At 45.9% G+C, this 13,513-nt stretch overlaps 1 pseudogene across 1 annotated transcript in view; it reads right to left on the bottom strand.

Moving 5' to 3' along the window:
• LOC308370569 (vascular endothelial zinc finger 1-like) overlaps nucleotides 1-9,898 on the bottom strand; it is a 22,560-nt pseudogene extending 12,662 nt beyond the window's left edge. Inside the window, exon 1 of the transcript XR_013969081.1 lies at nucleotides 9,840-9,898. The product of XR_013969081.1 is annotated as a vascular endothelial zinc finger 1-like (transcript). The remainder of the gene's footprint in view (nucleotides 1-9,839) is intronic.
• Between the last annotated feature and the right edge of the window lie 3,615 nt (nucleotides 9,899-13,513).

Here is a 13,513-nt window from a genome sequence, read left to right as displayed (position 1 = left end):
CACAGCTCCTATATTTCATCATCAGTGCAGAGAGCAAAGGCAGGTGCCAGAGCCAAGATGTACGTTTATTAACAGCAGCCGCACTAAGCAGCTTCCTCTACTGGGAAACACAACCAAACAAGAGACAAAATGGTTCTTCACCTTCACCTCACGAAACTGTCCCTTGGGGTTAGTCCTTCTGGACCAGCCACATGCATCATCATCATCATCATCCTCCTCATCATCATCCACTAGGAGCTGGGGGGGGGATATGAATTTCGCACATTTTCAACAGCATCTCCAACGGGATAAACATCTCCCCCCCCAACAGCATCTCCAATGGGATAAACATCCCCCCCCACCCACCCCCCCCCCCCCACCCCCCCGTGCAATGACGTCATTCAGAGTCTAACTTCTCCCAGACGACCAGAATGTGTGTGTGTGTGTGTGTGTGTGTGTGTGTTGGTGTGTGTTGGTGATTGTACTGGTGAGTGTGTGTGTGTGTGTGTGTGTCTCGTCAGATATGTGCACTGCGAGAGGTGAGGCACAGAAGGCACTGTGCGGGCCACGGGGTGAAAACAAACGCACAGGGTGCTGTCACTCAAGAGGGGACACACACCCAGGTGTAAGCTGATCTCCTACAGCAAGAGTGTGTGTGTGTGTATACGTGTGTGTGTGTGTGTGTGTGTGTGTGTGTGTGTGTATGTGTGTCTTTTATGGCACAAGGAGTAGTGGTGAGCTGGGTATTCACTTCCCTGGAGAGCCGCTGACACACACACACACACACACACAGACACACACACACACACAGACATACACACACAGAGATACACTCCTCAGCAACTCTTTTTCCTGGCTCAGGCCAAGAGAGAGAGAGAGGGTGCAGAGGCTTGGGGTGAAGAGTGCTGGGACTGTCACAGCCCTCCAGGACCACACGCTAACTAACAGACCGCCTGGGTCCTACATTTACATTTAGTCATTTAGCAGACGCTTTTATCCAAAGTGACTTCCAGGGATGTATAGGCTACACATTTAACATTTAGACTGATGGCACACTGCACATCAGGAGCAATTAGGGGTCCAGTACCTTGCTCAAGGACGCCTCATAGGGAATCGAACTAGCAACCTTCTGATTACCAAACGACTTCTCTACCTCCTGTACCACTGGCGCCCCAACCCGACCTTTCCTGAACGGTTCCATGCTGCCACTCTATAAGAACCTTAAAGAGTCAACGTGGTTCTACTTAGAACCTTGTGCAACGAGAAACCTTTTCCATGGCCTCCGAACCTATTGAAAGTGAGTTTTTTTCCCTACCAAACAGACCGCCTGGGTCCTCTCACTCTCTTCACGCGAGATGCAGCACACACACGTCCACCACACCGTGAGCCAAGCCTGTGAATTGCTCTGCTCCCAACCTGAATAGACGCTCGAACGGGAGCAATGTATGGGAAATGTGCAATGGAAAAAAAACACAGGCCGGTCTTTCATTCAGTCGCGATTTTCTGACCACTCTAATGAAGGCTGCCTTAGTCGGTAACACCTTAAGTAAGCAGTGGTTACGCTGTAATTAGGCCGATACCATTAAACACAGTGCAACACATCAATTTTGTGACTGCAACATCACAACTAATACTAATACCTGCCCCTAGCCCTATATTCCAGGGGCGCAGATTGCACTGGGACGGGGGGGACATGTCCCCCCCAGATTCATAGTGACCCTGATTTGCCCCACCACTCTCCCTACGTAAGGCGACAATCATCAGTAAATAACGTTTAAAAAATGTTAGCGTCCCCCCCAGTTCAAAAATCCCATCTGCACCACTCCTATAATTCATAACGTATACTTATGTCCCAAAGATAAGGGCAACGTTTCGGTGTGTTACAATGTAACAACACTCAGCGTAGAACGTGATCGTTGTACCTCAATTACCCCAGACTCAACGGAAATCAGCGTGGTTAACGGCACTGACTTCCTTCCTTCTCACAAACGGAGCCTGTATCTTCAGGAGGATCATAATGCAGCGCAATTTTCTGAGAAGAATTTTCTTGAGTCAAGCGCCGTTGTAGAATGTGACTTTTGCACCTCAACTACCAGTGTGGTTTCACGGCATTGCTTCCTTCTTAAAAATGGAGCCTGTGCTTCCAGGGGAACTGTGCAGCATAGTGTGGTTTACAGAACTGGCCTTCTCTTACAAACGGAGCCTGTATCTTCAGGATTATAGAAGATCATATTGCAAATTTTACCAGAAATGTGTACTTGAGAGTCAAGCACTGTTTCAGATGGCTTTAAAATGCCCATTTTCCTCCACGTCACTTGTCCCTTAGAACCAAACAAACAGAGGAAGTAAAATCCCATCCCAGGATTAAACATGGCGGAAAAAAACAATAAACATAAAAGAGGGTTTTTTAATTGAAAAAAAAAATCTTTAAAAATAACAAAAGCAAACGCTGAAATGGAGTGAACAAACATATAGAGAAACTCTTCAATAATTGATGTGAGCGGAGCTCTATCCGTCTGGGAGATGTGGGATGAAAGGGGGGAAGAGGGGCGCAGTGGGGGGGTGGGGGGGGGGGGTGCGCTGGAGGGGTGAGGGGTGCAATAAGAGGGGAACAAAAGCGTCTGAGGGGAGCGGCCGAGCGTTTAAACGCTCCATTCGGCAGCTGGCCCATTCATCCCATTGGTCATGGCCTTCCCTGGACATGGCCGGGAGAGAGCCATGTGTGTGTGTGTGTGTGTGTGTGTGTGTGTGTGTGTGTGTGATTATGATCTATTTAAGATTTGTGTAAGCCTGAGAAAATTGTGTGTGTGTGTGTGTGTGTGTGTGTGTGTGTATTAGACTGTAAAGCGTTCTTTATCATAATAGCAGCAGAGGGGATATATATGGCCAGCTTTTGTATTTCCAGCCAATCCAAGAGGAGGTGATGAAGACAGAGTGAAAGAAAGGAGAAAGAAAAAGAGAGAGAAAGACAAAGGAAGCGAGAGAGACAGAAAGAAAGAGAGAGAAAGAAAGAGAGAGAAACAAAGATTGGAAGGAAGAGAGACAGAAATAAGGAGACAGAAAGAAAGAGAGAGAAAGAAAGAAAGAAAGAGGAATAAGGAGAGAAAGAAAGAAAGGAAAGAAGAGGAATAAGGAGAGAGAAAGAAAGAGAGAGAATGAAAGAAAGAAGGGGAAGGAAGAGATACAGAACGTGGACAGAGGGATAGAGAGAGAAAGAAAGAGAGAGAAAGACAGAAGGGAAGGAAAAGACACAGAACGTGGACAGAGGGATAGAGAGAGAAAGAAAGAGAGAGAATGAAAGAAAGAAGGGAGGAAGGAAGAGATACAGAACGTGGACAGAGGGATAGGGAAAGCAAGCCACACTGAGAGGGAAAGAAGCCACTCATATTGTAACCCTTCTCCCCCCTCCATGCTCTTTTGTACGGGACATAAATCCGGGCAGTGGTGCTTCTAATGCCCCCCAGGGGGTCTTTGTGAATGAATTCTCTGGGATTTGCCCAGCACTGCTCTGGGACCAGCTGTGGGGCTGCTGCAAGAGCAGGAGAGGGCTGCTGGGCTGGGCTGGGCTGGGCTGGGCTGGGCTGGGCTGGGCTGGGCTGGGCTGCAGCGGTGGGGTCTGCTGGGTCTCCACAAGCCGTGTGGGGCCTGTGGACCCTGGTGCCGGTCCAGAGGACCCTGCTGCTGGCCCAGAATGGTGGTGTTAGTGGTGGTGGTGTAGTGGTGGTGTTGGTAGTGGTCGTGGTGTTGGTAGTGGTTGTGTTTGTAGGGGTGGTGTTGGTAGTGGTCGTGGTGTTGGTAGTGGTTGTGTTTGTAGGGGTGGTGTTGGTAGTGGTCGTGGTGTTGGTAGTGGTTGTGTTTGTAGGGGTGGTGTTGGTAGTGGTGGTCGTGTTGGTAGTGGTGGTGGTGGTGGTGTTTGTACTGGTCATGTTGGTGTTCGTAGTGGTGGAAGAGTTCGTGGTGCTGGTGGTGTTCGTGGTGGTGGTCGTGTTGGTGTTGGTAATGGTGGTGGTGTTCGTGGTGCCGGTGGCCTGGCTGGAGTTTGGGTCAGTGAACTGCATCGTTAGCAGGACTTTGTTAGCTACGCTCTGTAGAAGTGCAGATAAACCAATTTGTTGAGCTGTATTGGTATATGACGAGGTAACCATGGAAGTGGTTGCCCAGTAGACTAGCGTTAGTGGGGTTGGATAGGCTGGGGATGCTAGCCGGGTAGACTGTGTTCAGGGGGATCTCAGGAGCAGTGCAAAACCCCCAATTTTACTTCTAGTTGTTCAACCACAGGTATTTTTTCTAACTTGCTCCCAAAAAGGCCCCTTGTTAAGAGAGATGATGAATGTTGGATGACAACAGCGGAGAACTGCAAGGGAACCGTGAGTCCTGTGTTCAGGCAGGGACACTGCATTTCAGACAGAATGCAACAACTGTTCTTTGCTCCTCTAGTTTGCTGTGTGTGTGTTTGTGGATGGAAAGGGGGGAGGGAGATAGAGAGAGAGAGAAAGAGAGAGAGAGAGAGAGAGAGAGAGAGAGAATGCAGGGAGAGCTTAAGAAACCAAGAGAGTAAACAGTCGGCCAGCCAGATAAATTAAGTGTGTCTAAGAAAAGGAAAATCTAAAAGACGTATGAGAGAGAGAGAGAGAGAGAGTTTGAGAACTGTCAGAGTTAGGGTTAGGGCTAGAGTATTTACATGAGATTATAGGGGTTGTGTATGCGCATATGCATCTGTGAGTGTTTGTGTAAACGAATGCATGCATGAAAGACAGAGAGACAACAATGGTGTGCAGACTGAACAGACAGGGAGACTGAGCTTCTGCCTGTGTGAAATAGCAGGAGAAGACAGACAAGAAGAGAAAGACAGAAAGACAGGCAGACAGACAGACAGAAGTTTATGTGCAAGGCTTGTGCCTGCTTGACAGAGAGAGAGAGAGAGAGAGAGGAGAGAGACAGACATGCAGACAGACAGGCTTGACAGAGAGAGAGAGAGAGAGGAGAGAGACAGAAATGCAGCATGACTATAACAGGATAAAGAAGAGACAAACAAACAGCCATGGTCTGCAGACAGACAGGCATGATGTGTTGACAGACAGACAGGTATGTTGGTTTGGCAGACAGACAGGCATGATGTGTTGACAGACAGACCGAATGAGAGACAGACAGGGAGAGGCAGGTTTGTGTGTAAGGCTGTGTCTGTGATGGGGACAGTACACAGTCATAATTTAGAAAGGAGAGAAAGCAAGACAGACAGACAGACAAACGGGGTACGCAGACAGATATGCGTGGTAGACAGACAGACAGACAGACAGACAGACAGACAGACAGTCAGAGGCTGGAGACTGAGACAGAGGCTGGAGCCGTGGCCGTGGCGGCCCGCTGTGCTTTCACGCCCGTCTGGTGATTTTGATCCAAATCTCCAGCGAAGGCTGGGGGTCACGCCGCGAGGGAGCGCTGGGACGTGGCGCGCACACAATAACCTCCCCAAATCACCTCAAAAACAAACACACACACACACACACACACACACACACACACACACACTGGAAAACAGGGGGCTGCCACCGCAATCTCATTCTCAGCACAGGCCACAGATTCTAAAAAACGTGACTAAAATGGAAACCAAATCCACGATTAGACCGGGCACACTCATCATCAGAAACTACGCTTCCAGCAGAGAGGTAAAAGGGAAAGGACAGTGGTGATGGAGGAGTCAGATCATACGCGGTGGGGATATGAACGTGATCATGCAAAAATAAAACAGAACCTAATCCGTATCGTTGACCACACCACCGAGCCAAAAACCACAACACAGACACTCCACAAATGAACTTCTGTAACACACACACACACACACACACACACACACACACACACACACACACACAACACAGACACTCCACAAATGAACTTCTGTAAATGGCCGAATTCACCTCACTCATCTCATACTATGACACACTGCAATAAAAAGAAGACTTGCCTAATGCCCCATATCAAATCCACAACGCTTCAGCAACACTCTATTCCTTGCGGAACGGTTGAAGTGTGTGTGTGTGTATGTGTGTGTGTGTGTGTGTGTGTGTGTGTGTGTGCGACCCTGCAGGGGTTAACGGGCCGAGCAGAGGCACCAGCGTGATCCCAGGAAGAGAGCCGGCAGCGGCAGGGCCGCCCGTCCGCTCCAGAGACAGCATGTTCCCCCGGCCTGTCTCCTCAAAAGCCCTTCTGCACTAATAAATAACAGCATGCAAAAGGAAAGGAGAGAGAGAGAGAGATAGATAGATAGATAGATAGATAGAGAGAGAGAGAGAGAGAGAGAGAGAGAGAGAGAGAGAGAGAGAGAGAGAGAGAGAGAGAGAGAGAGAGAGAGAGAGAGAGAGAAAGAAAGAAAGAAAGAAAGAAAGAAAGAAAGAAAGAGAAAGAAAGAAAGAAAGAAAGAAAGAAAGAAAGAAAGAAAGAAAGAAAGAAAGAGAGAGAGAGAGAGAGACAAAGAATTGGCCGGGTCAAAAATATCTGCCTTATCCCTGTCTGACAAGACTTGCAATGCGTTAGACTACGTACGTACGTGTTAGCCACTCTCTGTAGAGACCAAATGTCTGGGAGAATTTAATGAAAAAAAACAGAAAAGAAAGAAAGAAAAGAAAGAAAGATTGAAAGAAAAAAAACAGGTGCTGTGGGGTTGGAGGGAAAAACTTTTCCCAATGGTTTATTTTACCTCCTTGTGCTTCACATACCTAATGGGATCTCTGAAGCCGGTACGGACAACAAAGCTGGAGCGGACTCGGAGTCACTCAAGTGTAAGGCCTCCACTCACACAAGGGTCCCACCTCGTCCCTACATGCATGGCGGTTCATTTATGAGCCACATCGTTATATTCCACAGGTCCTCTAGCTAGCATGTTTCATACTCATGTACTAATGTATGAAATATGCAAAAAGGAAGGAAAACGTGTGGGAAAACGGCAAAAAAATATTTGTGCACATGTATGTCTGGCAGCCTCTGTGTATGTGTGTGTGTGTTTGTGTGTGTGTGTGTGTGTGTGTGTGTGTGTGTGCATGTGTGTGTGTGTGTGTGCATGTGTGTGTGTGTGTCAGTTAGGCTCCTCGTTTGAGGCACCACACTCTCTCAGGAGACGCCTATTGAGAGCGACATGGCCTGATAATCTCACTCCTGCTCAATAGGGCCTGCTCAGGACGCCTGGAGAACAATGCCAGGGGTGACGCTCCCAATTACAGCCCCAGCAGCGGGCGGCTCAGGGCCCCAGCAGCGGGCGGATCAGGCTGCCCAGTCAAGCCGCGGGCACGGCTAAGCCCACCGCCCACATCACCCATCACCCATCGCAATCACCTCGAACCTGGCTGGCTTTACCCACCACAGGCACTGCTGCACACCTCGAGAAGCACACAACTGCAATAACTGTATAACAACACAGATAAAAAAACAACTACAGATGATGCCCATTAGAGAGGTTTCTTGATGCATTGTTTGGATAAAACAGGGATGCTGCCTCTTAAAATGGAAGTCCAACGAAAACATGTACGCTACAGTAATGATGACTGCGTATTTTAATATGCTATAGGGATAGGGATGAAACAGGGATGTTGTTTTGCAGTGTTGACATTGCAAGTTTGCCTGCATGCCGAGGATGGGAGAGAGGCAGAGGTCTCTGATTACATTGTCAGTTGTACATACCATCAGGAGAACTGAACAGAATAGTCTTGGATGTCCACAGACAAAACATGAAAACCACAATCACAAAGAATGTTTCAAAAGCAGAGGATAGACCATTTTAAGAGAAAATTGCCTAGTAATTCATAATCACTTTACAGAGGCAAGGAGTTTGTGAACAAGCTTGAAGGGGCCAATACATGTATTTTGCGAAGGAATATGCGAGTACAGGATGTAAAATAACACTAATAACACACTTACTATGGTGATAGCACAGTGATGCTAATAACAATGTTATGTGTGTGGGACTGAAAACGAACTGGACGATATGGACAGTAAGGTCCATTTCACCTTCGGCGAAGTTAATACTGATACCAGATCTAGTTGATACTCGATACTATACAGTTTGGACATCACGTAAGCCTCGCTTATGCACAAATCAGGACATGTCTCTACAATGCCTGTATGGTGAGACTGCCTAGTGAACGTTTTTTATTTTTTAGAGAGAGAAACTTCCGTTAGGGCACCCTGTTGGGAGGTGAGGACAACTCGAGGCCAACTCTGGAGAAGTTGCCACTTCAAAGGGGAGACTAGTGAGTTTGGATAAGAAAATGGCGCAAACGCGTACAAAAAGTGGTCTGGCACGATATTAAACCTGTGAAAACATCTTCAACAGAACGACACTGTCGCTATCAATAACCAAACACCGGTTATAAGTGCTTTAAACTAATATTCCAGCGAGACCCCCCACCCCCCAACACCGTTACACGTCGCTGTCGAAATAGCTAAAGTTACAGCTAGGGGAAAACATTTGAATTAGCCAAGTCTCATAACTTGCATAATAACGATATTTGTATGTCCCCAATGATGCCTTAAACTTTAAAATCACAACACTGCTCTGGCCAGGTCAAGTCATCACCTGGCTCTAGGGACTAAATAAACAGGTTGAACTTTGATTTGAAATAACCATCATAACAAGTTAGCATAGCTAGACAAACTCGCTTAAGTGAAGAACTACCCATTGAAACCCATTCCGTTTGCTACGGTAGCCAGCTAGCTGGACAGCCATCACTCCAAAATGTGAAAAAGCCCATGAACTAGCGAGCTAATGCTTAAATAAGCTAACGATGCTATCTAGCTGGCTATCGAGGTAACTCCAACTGTAGGTTGTGCACCATTTTTTGCAATGAAAGTACGTGAACTGCGCTTTGTTCAGCAAACCATTTTGAGAAGAAGAAACGTTACCCAGGTACTACAGCCAACTTAAATACAAACTGTACAGCGAAGCACCGAGAACTTAACGGTTTTGCTGCAACTGAAGCTAATAAATTAATTATACAGGGATTACACTTTCCCCTGTTAGAGTAACGTTACCGCTACACAGACAGTTAAGCCCGTCTACCACCAAATCTCAGAGGACCGGACTCTGATCAGGCATATGATACATAAGTCTCCTGCTTGGGCATAAGATAGTTGTCCATAACAGGGAATCAATCTCCTAATGTTACCCGCGGACTAAGGCGAGGGGACCATGAGAAAAGTTCTGAATCAGAGGCAACGTTAGCCGTTAGCCATCCTCTAGAGTGCCTGAGACACACTCCGTTCCTTTTCTTCTCACTTCTGGCTGGTACATATCAAACATTAGGACTAAAATACATTAGACATGTGCATTATGTAAACTGAACTGAATATTGACAGCACCACTGGCAGAAAAAAAGCACACACAATAACTAAAATATTGCCCACTGCGTCTGTGGCTATCAATGTCTCGATGATGACGATGGTTGTTTACGCAGTTTTATGATGGAGCTGAAGAGAATTGCTGTATAGCGTTGTGATAATAAGGCACTAAATAGTTCAATATCTAAATGTGCTTCGTTATATTTAGTCGCATGAGAATTTGGAAGAACACACGCAACTTTAGAGGGCAAAAAATAACTGGTAAAAGACTCCCGACAGTGTTCCCCCCAAAGCGTCATCCCGTGCTATATCCCTCACAGCTGGAAGTCTGGGATTGATGGAGCCCTAACTAGCGAGCTACCTAGCAGCGAGAGCTAAAAAAGCTAGCTAGCTAGCGAGCTACCATTGTTTTGCTTGGATAGCTTCAGTTGAAATAAACGTATTAAAATGCTAGAGGAGCATTATGCATCCCGGCATTAGGTAAAGATCAGTTAGGATAAATTCATCTTTGTATCTGATGACTCGCTTACCTGAAATAAAAACGAACTCCAGCTCGGTTCCATTGCAACACTTAAAAATCTGCAGGAAACCTACAAGAAATCTACAACAAAGCGGCTAAACATGGCAGCTGCTACAACTTCCTGTAACCCTTAAGGCCAAACCATTTTATCTGAGATTTGGTGAGATATAATTGTTCTATTTTTCGCACCTTGTCATATAACAACGACTTATTTTTGCAAGTTAGTTTTAAAAATGAACAGTAACAGTTTTATTTTCGAAATGAAAAACATAACGTTTATAACTGTTAATACCACTGACGAATGCCCAAGAACATCCATTTTGAGATGTAATAACCCCCGTTAATACATATTTCACAAACCCTTGACAGGGGTATCAGAAAATGGGATGGAGTTAATGATTTTCGAAATGAATTCATTCAGCAAGATATTATCCTGGCAAAGCTTCGTCTTATAATTAATTGACTATAACAATCAGAGTCAGATACTAGTTAATTATCAGGAGTATATCAAGAAGTGCCAAAAATAAATGTTTTCATTTCAGTTATAATTAAAGGTAACACCAAATTCAAAACAAACACATTCCCTAAACTTGCAATACCTTTAAATAGTATTCTCCGCTGTCTTATTTAACCTATACAATGTAGCATATTTATGAAGCTGTAGTTTGTATTAATAATTCATACATAATTAATTAATGAATACATCATCATAAGATCTAGGACCAAGATTTCGTCTCTGTATAACCTGCATATTCGTTTGGAAATATAATTACAAACTGTTATGCAAAGTTTCGATTAGTTTTTAGATTTATTCTATAACTTTGTCTCTGAATCAATCGAGTCAACGACGTATGAGTTACTGTGGTCTTGGTCGTGCCAAAGCATAACCTACACTCTTTCGGTTTTTCTGGAGTTTGAACTTTCACACAGTGATGGATATTCATAGAAAACAGTACAGCGCGTCTAATACATTGTTTGTATCGTGAGGTAATGCATCCAGCTCAACAGCAGGGGGCAAGATTGTATGCACTGTGGCTGATGCAATGTAAACATGGACATTAGGAAGTCTTAGGCGTGTACTATGCAGTGTGTTGTAGCCAATTGACCTTTGTTGACTTGTATGTGTTTTTTGTTTACACCCACAGTTCTGTGTAAAGCACAAACCAGCAGCCAGTAGGCTTACTGTACCTTTCGTGATACTTTTCAGTTGACAGGTGAGCTGGTGAAATTAAACCGATTGAAAAATCTCTCAAAATTCTTGTTGTTATTTTTGTGATAATCTATATAATTCTATTCATTTTTCATCTGTGAAAAAAATCGGTGATAAGTCCCATCCTGAGCATTCATGAGGTATTAATTAACGACAGGAATGATCATGAGGTATTGATTAGTGACATGAATTATCATGAACCAGCAGTAACAACCATTATGCTGAAAGATGCACCAATCCTATAAAACAGCTAAATAAACGGCAAATACCAGCGACTCAAAGATGAATTCAGAAACACATGGCGAGGGAAGGCACGAGTGATTCAAGTGATGATAGGAACATTTGGGACAGAAGCGGTTTCAACAATCAGGCACAACGTCTAGGGCTAGGCTCTCTTTGTTCATATGGGCACAGTCATGCCACAGTCACCGTCAGACTCCAAAGCCTCAGGCTGGTATTGCCATCTGCATGGTTAAGACATTAATGATCATTTATAATATGGATGAAATCTAGCATTCTGATTGGTTGAGAGTCTCTTCACCATCATTTTAGTTTTTGGGTAAATGTATAAACGTATTTAGCATTGTCTCCCTCTAACTGAACTCGAGGCAGTACTGTATCGTCAATAATGTACTACGCGTCGGGCCTAACAACACCCTCGAACAGTACATTATTGACGATACAGTTCTGTGTCTCGTACCTTATTGCTTAATTATCTACCTGTCAGTAATGGGTCAGGTGTGTTCCTGCTCACTGGCCTACAGTGTTGACACCTGTCATGCCCAGTGGTATAGTCCAGGGTAAACGCAGGTATACGGGGTATACCCACTTATTTTTCTGTCAGCATTACGTATACCCACTTCTCAAAACAGTGCGTTTATCCTGTGCTGTATGGGCTGCTTATAAAAATTGCAAAAATTAAGAGTATACCCACTTCTTCAGGGACCACTACACCACTGGTCATCCCAAACCCAGCCCATTCACTGCCATTACACAAAGCCCCAATAGAATGTAGCGGTGGAATAGTCCTGCAGTTTTTCCCTGCCACACTGAGGCCCTGTGGAGAGCGTGGCAGTGGGCAGTGGGCAGTGGGCAGTGGGCAGTGGGCAGTGGGCAGTGGGCAGTGGGCAGTGGGCAGTGGGCAGTGTGTTGGTGAAGAACACGTCAAAGAAATCGCAGAAGGCAGATGGGTTGCATCACACAGCCTCGCTGAATCACCACAGAACCGTTGGCACAGACGGCTCGTCACTCTGAGACCAGCCTCGAACGCTTCACATCTCGGCCATCTCCTCTCGTTGGTCACCACCGGTGCGGACCGACCGGACTCCGACAGGTTCCGTCTTTTTTCGACACACGACACACACACGCGCACTTTAGGAGAAGTGCACGAGAGCACAAACTAGCTCCGAGTTTGCTGCTTTTTTTTCTTTTTTCGCCCAATGTTTGGGATTGTGTGTGACTGCTGCCAAACCGGCAGGAGGAGAGGCGCCAGCCTGAGAGTGTGTGTGTGTGTGTACCGGTGCGGCGCTCCGTTTGGATAGAACGGGGCTGAGAGTGTGGTGCCGGTGCTCTGTTTGGACAGAAGGGGGCTGAGAGGCCTCAACGCGCCGCCCGCAACAGCCCTGAGTAAACCAACGGCTCGCCAAGTCCTGTTTGGACCAGCAGATTTCACACCGATGTAGTGGTGTTTACTCCAGCCCTGCATGGGAAACTGAAGAGAGCCGCCACTCACCGCAGACATATGAAACAAGACTGGTTTGATTGAGAGCGGACACAGGTGTGAGTTGTGTGAACACTTGACCCTGTGACATTTGGAGTAAGAGAGAGGATGAACAAGAGGGAGAGCGAGAGGAAGAGAGAGAGAGAGAGAGAGGAAGAAAGAGAGAGATCAAGAGAGAGAGGGAGCAAGAGAGAGAGGGAGAAAGAGAGCGTGAGAGAGAGAGAGATAGGTATATACATATAACTTAAAGCAGGAAAGAAATCGGGGGGGGGGGGGGGAATCTTTTCACCCATACTGCTGTTCTCCATCTTTCCAGTAGGTTCTTTTTAACTCATGGAGGTTCAGAAACTGTTGGCTCCTATTGTGCCGTTGAATCTTTGTTACATTGTATATTGGCTGCCTTTGTTCGGTTACAGTACAATGAGGGTTTCGGATAGAGGTTCTGAATATGTGTGGTCAGCCCATTCTCTCTCGCGACCCTCAATGGAGCCCTTTCCGTCCGACAAACAGCAAACACTTCAAATGTAGTCATGCAGCTGGCATGTTTGCACACTTTCCCGGATTTGGATCAAAAAGAGGCATTTTTCTCCAAAGGTGAGTCATCTTGTATTGAACTTTAAAATTGCCAGATCTCATGGATCTGTGGTAGTTATGGCACAAACTCGATGTGAAGTGCATCATGCCTTCGGGCGGTTTTGGGTATTGGCACTTGATAAGATGCCAGCCAGTTAATATATATATTATGAAAAAGTGA

Source organism: Sprattus sprattus, assembly GCF_963457725.1.
Source record: "Sprattus sprattus genome assembly, chromosome: 9".
Classification (NCBI taxonomy): Eukaryota; Metazoa; Chordata; class Actinopteri; order Clupeiformes; family Clupeidae; genus Sprattus; species Sprattus sprattus.
Note: the sequence above shows the minus strand (reverse complement) of the source record. Positions and strands in the feature narration are given on the sequence as shown.